General features: G+C 31.6%; 1 long non-coding RNA gene across 1 annotated transcript; it reads right to left on the bottom strand.

Annotated features, from left to right (window-relative positions):
* Nucleotides 1-9,097: 9,097 nt before the first annotated feature.
* Nucleotides 9,098-9,825, bottom strand: LOC115885117. Its single transcript, XR_004050685.1, has 3 exons — nt 9,484-9,825; nt 9,321-9,425; nt 9,098-9,259 (listed from the first exon to the last, which is right to left on the bottom strand). It is a non-coding gene; the product is annotated as an uncharacterized LOC115885117 (long non-coding RNA).
* Nucleotides 9,826-11,971: the final 2,146 nt, after the last annotated feature.

Here is an 11,971-nt window from a genome sequence, read left to right as displayed (position 1 = left end):
AGTCCGCGCACTTGTGACGCGGCCGGCGGTACTTTGCGCAGGCTGCCCGGACCACGCCTACCGCGCCTGTTATTGGTGGGGGGATGGGGGGAGCCAAGGCCGTAGGGGTGGGGCGCCGGCGAACGCGGCAAACGAGGGGTTAGAAGAGGAGTGGGGAGAAGAGAGGAGGATAAAGGGTGGTGTGAATGAAATGAGGTGAAAGGGATGGACGGGTTTGGAGTTGAATTGTCTCTTATTTAGGAAGGAAAAAGAAGTGCGGATGATTGTTGGTTTTTGTAGTTAAAGGATGTCCAATAAGTTAGGACTTAATTGAAAGTGTTAATGTTTAAGAAGTATATGGGATATATGGATTAGTGTGAGATAATATATCTGTTAGGATAGAAGGGATGATAAAAACTGCAATATTCAGAATAAAATTTCTACACATGCATAGAAAATTCTCTTGAATTCCGAAAGTATTAAAATCTAACTCTATGATCTTGAAACAAAAATCATTAGCCTCCATTTAAAAGTACCTATAACGCTTTTTCTATGTAGCTACTCGCATGGGGGCATGGGCAATTGATGAGAAACATGGAAAAAATAAATTGGATGGCGTATTCGTGATTATGTAAAGCATACCCATTTATTTAAATTTTAACAATAATTGTAGACATAGAAAAAATAAAATTGTAAAAAAATAAATTGCATCAAAACATATTAATTGCCTGAATTTTCGGATTCATAAAATGGTTTTGCCTTATATGCTAAGCCATTGTTGATGGATTTTATATATCCATTCAGTGCACTTGAGGTATTCCATGATTTCATGATTTAAGGGACAACAATAACACCTTTGTCAGTTTTGGATGTTTTTTATTTATTAATGTTTCAAGATTATGTACTTCAGTAGATCTTGTTGGTTCCTCGACATCTATAAGAATAGTATTTTTTAAATTTATTAGTGATTTAATAGTTGCGACTATCTGCTAGAACACAAACCACTTCGGGTAAAGAATATAAAGAATACAAGGAACGGCATGTAATTTTGACATTCCCTTACCAAGATATCTGTGCGGGGTGTTTTGGTACTGGCGAGTGTAAGTACTGAAGAGCTAAATGAAGTGAATGTTATCTTTTTTAGAAAAATCAGTTACTTGAACCAAAACATCAGAACATCAACATAACAGATGGTAGTTGTATTGTCTTGTGACAAAATTACACTCTTATTCAATCAAGAAAATATTTTATTTTTTCAGAGAGTAAGAAGGTATTGTTGTATGAAAATATATAGATGTAACATTGGGTGGTTTTTAAGCCACTGACTTTTATTTTGTCCTACATTTTGCAAAATAAACTTGCCTTTCGGAATTGTTATATTCCTTGTGAAAATAATGTCCACATGACATAGTTCATTCCACTTTTAAGAAAAATATAAACTAAAAGTTATGGCCATAGTAAAAATATTTTTATGATTTAATATACAATGGTTTCATAGCCTTATATAAATATCAATAATAATTAATTATTGAATATTAAAAATAATCTTTAAATAGCTTTTTGAAAATTTTCCTCATATAAAGTACATAACAGCTATGATTCCTAGTTTTCTTAAATAAAATTTAATCTTTAATTAGCTATTACACTTTCGAAAATATTTAAATTCAACTGTGTTTCTATTCTGCTTAAATTGATAATTTTTACTTGCCTGTTGTCGCCTACTTGGTATTTTATTAAAATAGTATTTTTGTATTCTTTGGGGGTAGATCGGAACGACTCGAAGGTATTCTTTCTATCCAAACACTAACTAGATATTCAACATATTCTTGGCAAATTCACAAATCATACGGAAAAGAATTTTTAACGAAGCAATTTTAAAGGAATAATTTGTAATCTAACTAACCTTTCGAAACATTAGCATTAGGCGAAAATAAACTTGTCAGTTGGAAATACAATGTTGTATGTTGTTCTTTATAATTTACACAGTAAAATTTTTAGTAGCACAAAAAATATTACATTTATAATAGTATCTAAATGAATATAACTTAGACGTAATTATTTTATTGCATTGGTATTTATATATTTAGTATTATAATTCGTTTTATAATAAGATAATATATTTTATTGAATTCAGTTAACTGTTTTATACTTGGCAAGAATGTAATTGTTTGGAAATTTTTCCTTTAAAACGCGACCCCGTCTGTCTTTTTTAAAATCGTTTCTCTGTCCCACTGTCTCGTCTTGTGTAGTCTTTGGTATATGTGACTATATTTTGCACTAACATTCAAACTATATGTTTAGGGAATCTGTTGGCGTAATATTACATTTAATTTTGATTAATTTTAATTGGGGCAATATTTTAGTTAGTTTACCAAACCAAACCAATATTTAAAAACAATGTTGGGGCAATATTGCACTTTTAATTGGGGCAATATTTTAATAACTTTGTTGAACCAATATTTAAAAAAAAATGTTGGGCCAATAGGTATATCAAAAAGTGACGAATTATTATTGGCCCGACATTAAAAACTAGCTTGGCCCAATATGTATTTTACATTGGATCAATCTTGGAACAATATTGTTGTGCTACTTGGGTAACTTAATTCTTCTGTTGATTTCTGGTAGTAGCTCCCGAGCTGTATAGCATAGTAGGTCCCAAATATATATATATATATATATATATATATATATATATATATAGATATATATATATATATATATATATATATATATATATATATATATATATATATATATATATATATATATATATATATATATATATATATATATATATATATATATATATATATATATATATATATATATATATATATATATATATATATATATATATATATATATATATATGCTGCTATGCCAGCATATATATATATATATATATATATATATATATATATATATATATATATATATATATATATATATATATATATATATATATATATATATATATTCTTCTAATATTTCCGGTGTTGAAGGTGTTGAAGAATATATCTATTTCGGACAACTAATATACATCTTGGGATTTCGACTACTTAACAAATATATATGTTAGTTCTACAAACAAAAAATTTAACATATTCCTATTAGCATAAACAATACCCAAATACATACTATATGCCATTCAGGCCCAATATTTAGGAATGATATTGGAAGCAAAACTGCGTTGGAAGAGCCACATCAAAAAGACAAAGGAAGAACTAAAGATCAAATTAAAAAAAATGTATTGGCTTCTTGGGCGAAATTCGACCTTATCAATATTGCAATAAATTACTGATTTACCAACATGTATAAACATATGGCATACAATTATGGACACTGGATTCACAGACCGAAAAGAGAATAGAAGCCTTCAAAATGTATGTGTACAGACGGATTCTGCGAATCTCATGGGTAAAAAGGATCACCAACGATGAAGTACTCCAGCGCATGCAGAAACAAAAAGAGATACTGAACACCATCAAGGAAAGAAATATGCAATATCTGGGTCATGTGATGAGAGGTGGTAGATACGAAATACTGCACCTCATAATAGGGGGCAAAGTGCAAGGGGAAAGATCAGTAGGAAGAAGTCAGAACTCATGGCTAAAAGATTTAAGGAGATGGTTTGAACGCTCGTCTGCGGAAATCTTCCGGGCTGCAGTTTCCAGAGCCACAATTGCTATTTGAATCGCCAACCTTCGGCAGGAGAGGGCGTGATAAGAAGGAGATACAATTATGGGGTTGTGCTAGTAAAAGCAATCAAAGAAATAATCCAGCATTCCAAAACAATATATTAAGGAGCATTGTCAACGCCTTCTTGTAGTTTAGAAACAAGTCTGTCCACTTCCAAGTTCCACAGGAACAGAAGTGGATAGAGTTACTCAATCTATTTGGAAGGCTTAGGCTCCAATGAGGTTTTTTGAAGAAGATACGACAGGAAAGGGTAACCTACAAGTGAGATGAAGACCACCATATTCAGCAATAAAGGTAATAAAAAATATGCCTTTTACGTGAATGTTTCAATTTAATTTCATTAATACAAGAAAATTATAGATTTTTATAAAATGAAAATAATTCTTCGATTGAAAAAGTTACCTTTTAATAATAGTAATTACTAAGTCATAACTAAAGATATCAAATGAATAACTTATGATATAACAGTAACCCTCTTAAACCAATTATAAGTAACACAATAAAAAGGCGCTACACGGGCCGTTACTGTACCAAGGGCTCTGAAAAATATGCACGGAAAACTTAATGGCTGTAAAAATAGCCAGTTTGTATTCAGTTGGAGTAAAAATTTTCATAAAGATTTCCAGCTAAGTAGCGCGAAATTGCTCACAAATAAGCTCATTATAAAAAAGAAACGCTGGCTTACTTATTGCGCTCAGTTTTATTTATTTTTTACTATCATCATCCTTAATTCTGGATTATTATTATGCGGGAAGATGTTTCTTTTTATTCATTTCTTTTGTTCGATGAAAAGATAATTATGTAGTAGGTATACAAAAGGGGAGAAAATGTCTATATGTATACCTATACTAAGAGATTTATAAAGTTTCATTTCACCATTAAAAGTATTTATAAAATGCATGAAAAGATTTTAACACACTGGAAACTACACTTCAACTAACAGTTTCTACAACACTGGAAATAGAAGAATATATATGTATATTTGGGGCCTATTATAGGTCAGGATTAAACAGAATTGGCAGTTAACAGAACCATCTGATGAGGAAGAAAAAGATAAACGCCTACGCAGGAATCTGCACGGCACCTTAAGAAGAATAGGTCAGGATTAGCATTGAGTACTTATGGAAGAAACTCAATCATATTCAAGTCTAGAATGCCATTTTTTTTAAAGAACAAGAGACCAATATGTACTACAAGTTGTAACAGTCAAATTTCCTCGCAACGACCTCTGTGTGCTAGCTCATAAAATATCGCAAATAGCTATTATTTTTGCATCATGTTTACTATAATTTTATTGTTAAATATTATTTTATTTAAATTTTACGATTATGCAACCCGATATACACCGCGATATTATACATATATTGTCACTGATGCCAACCAGCAGTAGGTTTTTTGTCCATCTCTCTATATCTTTGATCCTCACCTCCGTCACTTGTCACTGTCAGATCAAATCAGATGTTTTTGGATTTAGTTATCCTTTGTTTTGGTTATTGAAATTTCATAATTATCAGATAAAATTTCGTAGTTAAATTGGTTATTTTTGATGTGGATCGCAGTGTGCAATTCGTTCTTTTAATTGTGGAATTTGTGAGTTTAGTTCGTTCATTGACCGGATATGGAATATGGCTGAGTAGAAAACATAATTTTTTATTTATGCCTTTTTGTGAGTTGGACTAGTCAAGATATATAGTTCTCTATCTATATCCTGGAGGGAGATTTCCGGTTGAAATCTGATTTTGTGAAGGAAATCGAATCCTTGCATCACTTCTTGTGTACTCCCCGACCGAGAATATCGCCGTGAAGAAGTGGCTGCCGTTTCGTGAAGCATTCCCTGTTGGTGAATAGCAGGTCTTCGTAAAGAAGGATTAAGGCTTCCGAAACACCTTTGGTCAAAGACGTGGTTGTATTTTGATGATTTTATGGACCGCCGACCAATTTCCACAATGGGATTAAAATAGCCTAATTTTCCGACTGATATTCCGATTCCACGTGCCCAAGAAGTCCCCGCATAGTTCCAAGGTATGCTATAATTCTTCTGCCTATTCTAAGTCAATGCTCAACTGATTTTTATTCATATTGTTGTCTGGTTTTCGACTTTTCCACGCCCACGTGGTGTAGAAAGATTAGTTGAGTGTTATATTTCTTAAGTCTTATTTGGTTGTTCGTAATTGTAGAGCAAGAAGACCGATCCAGACCGTACAGCACAGAACAGTCCAGAATTCCATCCGGTCTTGTTGCCCGTGTGTAGAGTTACCCGTTGGACATCATAAACCCTCGTTGAGGTAAAGTTCAGATTTGATTGAATTCTTTATTACCTTTATTAACTCCTACACGTTGTGCTAGTCCTTGTTCTATAATTGAGGTTCTTTTCTAAGACAACCAATGTTATTTAGGGTTTGGTTGGTTTATGTCACCTGTTGAAGTCCTACACCTGCCTGGTATCTGTACGTTTGCTGACGGGCTCCAGTGACAGTACACCGAGCTGCTGTAGCCTGCTCTAGCCTGCTGTAGCTACCCCATTGCTATACACCGAAGCTCAGCCGGAGGAACTTCCGAGTAGATTTCAAGTTCTTGTCAAGACATTACACTCTAGAGTAAGATCGTTTAGATATTAGTTAGATTTAGTTTGATATTTGTATTCCGCCCTTAGAGCATACTTAGTTTAAGTTAAGGGGGATGACGTCATAGATTTAGTTTTTATTGATTTAAATTCTGACTTAATATATTCCAATCATTTATATTTCATTCATTTCTTTTCTTTATACCTTTTTAATATTTTAATAAATTGCTTAAATATTTTTAGTAGTATTATTTACAGTCTAGTCTCATAGTTAAGTTAGAGTCACTTAAGTACAAATAGTTATAGAATATTTGAAGTTCATGATAGTTGCACTCAACAGTTCGAGGTTAGTGTTGAAGTCTACTTAATAGTTACATCTTTATTGCCGAGTTTATAGAGTATAATCTCGTGGCGCCCTTTTATTAATATCTTTGAACCCCGACCACCCGGCTGTTAAAATTAAAAAGCTAGTGGCCTCTATGCAACTCATTACCGATTAAGTAAACTTGTGTTTTATTGAACTTCAAATTAGAAAGGGCGTGGCAAAGTCATGACCTATGCATGCGAAACCTGAACACTTAAAACGGACATTATAAGGAAAATGCAGGTCGCATAACGCTCAATGGAACGAAATATGCTGGGAGTAACCAAGAGAGACCGTAAAAGGAATAAAGTGGATACGACAAAAGACCCAAGTAATAGATGTCATCCACAGAATCAAATCCCTCAAGTGGCAATAGGCAGGACAACTAGTAAGAAAGACGGACAACAGATGGACTGGAAACTTAAGACATATTTTAAAGCTAAAAAAATGTCGACATATTAACCAGGGACGTGCATATATAGGTATGGGTTATCACTGGAATATTTTTCTAAAAAAAACATGTACGCCACTGACTTTTTTTTCTCTTGTTAGCGAAATAGTGTAAGGAGTTTAATGGCGATTAAAAGTTGTCTCTTGATATTTTGTCGATTTCGGTCTCCTTGATGAGATACACGCAATTTTATTAATTTACCGTGATCCAAGTCTAATAATAACCTTTAAAAAATTTAATGTTATTAACTTGCGAAAGTTTCAAATAAGTACTCATTGATTCCCCATCAAAAAATATGAAAAAAAGTTCCTATAAACATGGGTATGGAAATGCATAGTTTTAGAGTTACAGGATGTTAAAACTTTTTAGAATTAGGTTTTTTTGTATTTATCTCGAATACCGTTATTTTTTTATTTAAAATTGCTGTAGGTTAGACTAATTGTAATAATAACTAATAGTAATAATATTTAATAATAAATTAGGTAACATATCGCACCCTTAGTACTAAAGAGGCATAATCCCAAAAATACAGTTTTCTTATAAATGACAAAAACTGTTGGTGTAATGGTAAAAGACTAACATAAATGTTATTTTTATGAAAAGCATTTGTGTGATATGTCGAAGCAATTGTTTTTATGATTGTTAATATAGTTGAGTTAAGAGGTAGTTAAAGTTTTTCGCAATTAAAGTGATATCGAGGATTTTGTGGCTTTGAGAATTAGATAAAATCAGTTGCGCCCCAATAGTTCTAAAATTTTTGAAAATAAACAAAAACGTTTTTAGAAATGTGCCTGTTTTCGTTCAATTTCAGACTTTTATTGCGATGTTTATTTTGAGATGATACTTTTTATTAGTAAAAACTATGATTTTGTTATTATAACATTTATGATTGTGCCTCTGTAGATATAAATTCTAAAATGATTCTGGGTACTATAATACTATAGGAATTTTAAGGTAAACATCAGTACACACAAAAACAAATTTTTTTTAATCATTTCAGCAGTAGGTATAAAAATTATATTTTTATAAATCCGGTAACGCCTTATGCTACTCGTTAACTATAAACTTTGAAAAAATAAAATTTATTTCTTATTCTACTCGTAAAACTTTGGTATAACAATAGGAACCCTTATAAATAAACCAGTCTTATTACAAGTTTAGTATGATTTAAAAAACACTAAATTTTACAAAATCGAGTTAAAAAAATCGGAATAAAAACTAGCTATTAGGTTTCTTGAAACGAGATCTCTTAAGTCATTCTTCTTATTTTCACCAAGTTCAAGTTTTGTTGGATAAACCAGCCCCAATTTTAACTTTTCGATGGCTTTCATTTTTCTCCTTTGAGATCTCACAACTACTTCAGTGTAATCATCAGAATAAGATGTTCTATAAAAAAAGCTGTATGGCTTGTCTTTAATAAATTTAAGACTTTTTATTTTATTCCAAGATAAAACATTTCCTCGGACATCTTCGCTAAAATTACATCCCAGATCCTCTTGAAGTTTTTTAATATCAAGGAAACACTCGTGTGAGAGTTCGTGAACATTGAAAGACGGCTTGGATTTTTTTGCGCTTTTTATAGGTCTAGGTCTTTCGGCATTCGTGTATTTGTATCGGGGAACTATATTTTTCATACATGACCCAACAAATGCGCGTTGCTTATAAATATCCGCAAGTTTCCAGAAGCTATTAAATATCGCTGTTCGATTTTCCGTATCGATATTATCACCACATTTTAATCGACATTTTTCAGGACAAGGTGATTTCATTGTTCTTTCTGGAATTTGTTTCTTGGACTTGGATACTGATTTGTAAGCTTTCCCACTGTTTCGAAGTTTTTTGGCCTTAATTTGCTTCCATTTTTCGGGATTTCTAGAACGTTTCCTCCCCTTGTGAATATTCTCTTGAAGATTTTCTTCATCTGTAGACGACTCTGAAGAATTATCGGAAGATGAATTCGAAGACAAACTATTTTCAGGCACTGGGAAGTTTGTTGATAGTATATCATTCAGAAAAGAATACCTAATTTATAGTTTTCCTGTGAATAAGTCGGATCAGAATCGGTGTGGTCAACATCACTTTCATTTGAGTGAATCGGAGAAATGCGGTATTTTTTGTTTGTTACATCCGTACAGCATTTTCGTTTTATCTGTAATTTAGTGGGACACTCTTTATCTAGTTCAACAGTAAATGATTCAGTAGCCTGAAACACGAACAAAACGGTGAAGATTTTAAATATTTTTTGTAAAATGTTTTCAGCTTACTTCGACATTCGAACGTTGAATCAAATTATTTTCATTGGTCAAAGTTGAGTAATCTGATTTTTCTTTCGGGCGACCTTGATCTACTTCAACAGAATCATTGAAAGACTAAAACAAAAAGAACCAACTTTTTGGAGAACTTTTTGTTATAATGGTTGAAACCTACTATATCCAAATATTTTGTTAAATTTGGTTCGTTAACATCCAAACTGAGATGATCTGGTTTTTCTTGAACGCATTCTCTCTCTACAGAACTATTTTTGCCCTAAAACAAGCATCATTAATTTACAAAATTGCAATTTTTTGAATGTCGTGATAACACTTACCAGCTCCAAATCTTCGTTAGTATCTTCAATAGATTGATTTGAGATGAAATTCTCAGTGAATTTTTCTTTACTACACTCTTCTGTCTCAATAAATTCGTATGAAGTCTAAAGAATAATAACAAAAATTTAAAACGCCTTTTAAAAAATACATACATAATATATTCTAAATTTACCATAATCGAGTTTATAGTATTATCCTGTTCGATGCCCTGATCTAAAACAATACGATTTTCCGGTTCGGTTTGAAATTCTAAAGGTAGGGTTTCCTAAAAGAAAAAAAATCCAATTAAAAATTAAAAAATGGCGCGGCATAATAAGGGTAAACGCATATAAAAACAAAAAAAATATCCAGTGCTTACCTTGTGTAAGGTAGATCTTGCTACATCTACCATTCTGCGAGCTCTTTCAGACATCACCGACGATTTTCTAAGGAAAAAAGAAACATCACAACCTAATATTTAGTTCTAGATGGGCCTAACTCGAAATGCTAAGAAGTATACATTTTCATAATTTAAATCAAAAGAGCACTAAGACCTAATGCGCTTTTAAAAATTGACAAAGTTTAAACAAAGTCAGTAAAAAAAGGCATATTTCGAGATAATCATATAAATGTACTTATAATTTCAGTAATAAAAGGGCATTAACCTAAATACCTCTTTACAATTGCATCACTTTTAAATATAAAAAAGCACTAACTAAAAATAGGCCCCTATCACAGTAAAAATTAAATGATTATTTACCTGACAATTTGTGAATCAAAGACACAATCACAAACACGCCGACAAGAAACACAACCTGTTCACTATAGTGTTGGCATGATACTGAATGGTGGCCGTCTAGTTCTAAAAAAGCGCGCGGCATCCATCAGTACTAAAAAGGCTGATATAGGTTTCTACACTTAAAAAAGTACGTTTTATGCGTAAGTCGGTTACAAACCGATAGAGGGCAGTATTTTAGGCCCCTTTATGAATAAAACTGAAAAATCGTAATTTTTGAGTTATGCCCCTTTATAACTAAGGGTGCGATATATAATTTATTAATTTTATTTTTATTTTAATTTTATTAATTGTGATTAATAAAATTGCGTTTATCTCATCAAGGAGGCCGAATTCGACAAAATATCAAGAGATAACTTTTAATTGGCATTAAACGGCCTACCCAATTTTAATATCAAAAGAAAAAAAGTCAGTGGCGCACATGTTTTTTTTGAAAAAGATTCCAGTGATAACCCATATGCACGTTACTGATGCAGTTCACACTTTTTTAGCATTACCATATGTAGCACTTATAGTAACTTTTACCCTCAAAATTTCTTGGAAGAAAATTATAATAAATCGAAAAAATATTAAGACTTTAACACCCTGTAGCTGCGAAACAAACCAGAATCGGACCTATGTTGATATGAAAAATAAATCTTATTTTTCCGTGAGGCATCTCCCCACGAGGGATGACACATATTTTTTGAGACACCCTGTATATGTAAAATTATATAAGAACATGTTATTGATCGTCATTACCAAACCAACTCGATGCCGTTTTTTTCGATCATATGGTAGTATCATTTGCGATACAATCATTTTTAGCATTACATCTAGAGATGTATAAATGTTGAAAAATATAAGGTTTGAAACAAATATGTTTTTAAATTATGATCTTTGTGTTCTTAAATTGGAACATCTAGTAGCTGCTATACCTACCAATGCAATGGCATTTTCATTTTACTAATATACAGGGTTGTTCACCACATACGACACGGAGTATTGTAGCTAAACGATGAGATTTTTACAAATTGTAAGTTTTGGGTTCGATGAAGGACTATTAGAGGTACAATTTAAAAATAATTTTACAAGATACAGAGTGTCCCAAATAAGTAAAAAATATCAAAGTTGTATTTTTTTAATGGAACACCCTGTATATTATTACATTTTTAGTTTCTACGATTAAATAAAGGTAAATTTGATTAAGATTTATTATACTTAAACCTTACCGTTTTTGAAATATTTTCAATTTTGTGAAATTGCAGTAAAAATTTTAAGGCTTTATTTCTCCAAAGGGTATCAAAGTTTTTAATACTAAATATTTACTGAAGTTTATTTACTGATCAGTTATTGTGTTGCAATAATAAAATAATACTACCTTATACAGAGTGTCTAAAATTTATTTTAAATAATTATTAGCTTCAAACGGCAATAACTTGTTTAATTTAAATGGAACACCCTGTATATTTTACGAGAATCAGATGCACAATTTTAATTGTCTATCAAATTATATTATATCATTTTTACCTATCTCTTTAAGTTTCCGTAGAAAATGCATTTTCTTGTAATT

The sequence above is a fragment of the Sitophilus oryzae genome, unplaced genomic scaffold (assembly GCF_002938485.1).
Source record: "Sitophilus oryzae breed Bouriz unplaced genomic scaffold, Soryzae_2.0 scaffold_374_pilon_pilon, whole genome shotgun sequence".
Classification (NCBI taxonomy): domain Eukaryota; kingdom Metazoa; phylum Arthropoda; class Insecta; order Coleoptera; family Curculionidae; genus Sitophilus; species Sitophilus oryzae.
Note: the sequence above shows the minus strand (reverse complement) of the source record. Positions and strands in the feature narration are given on the sequence as shown.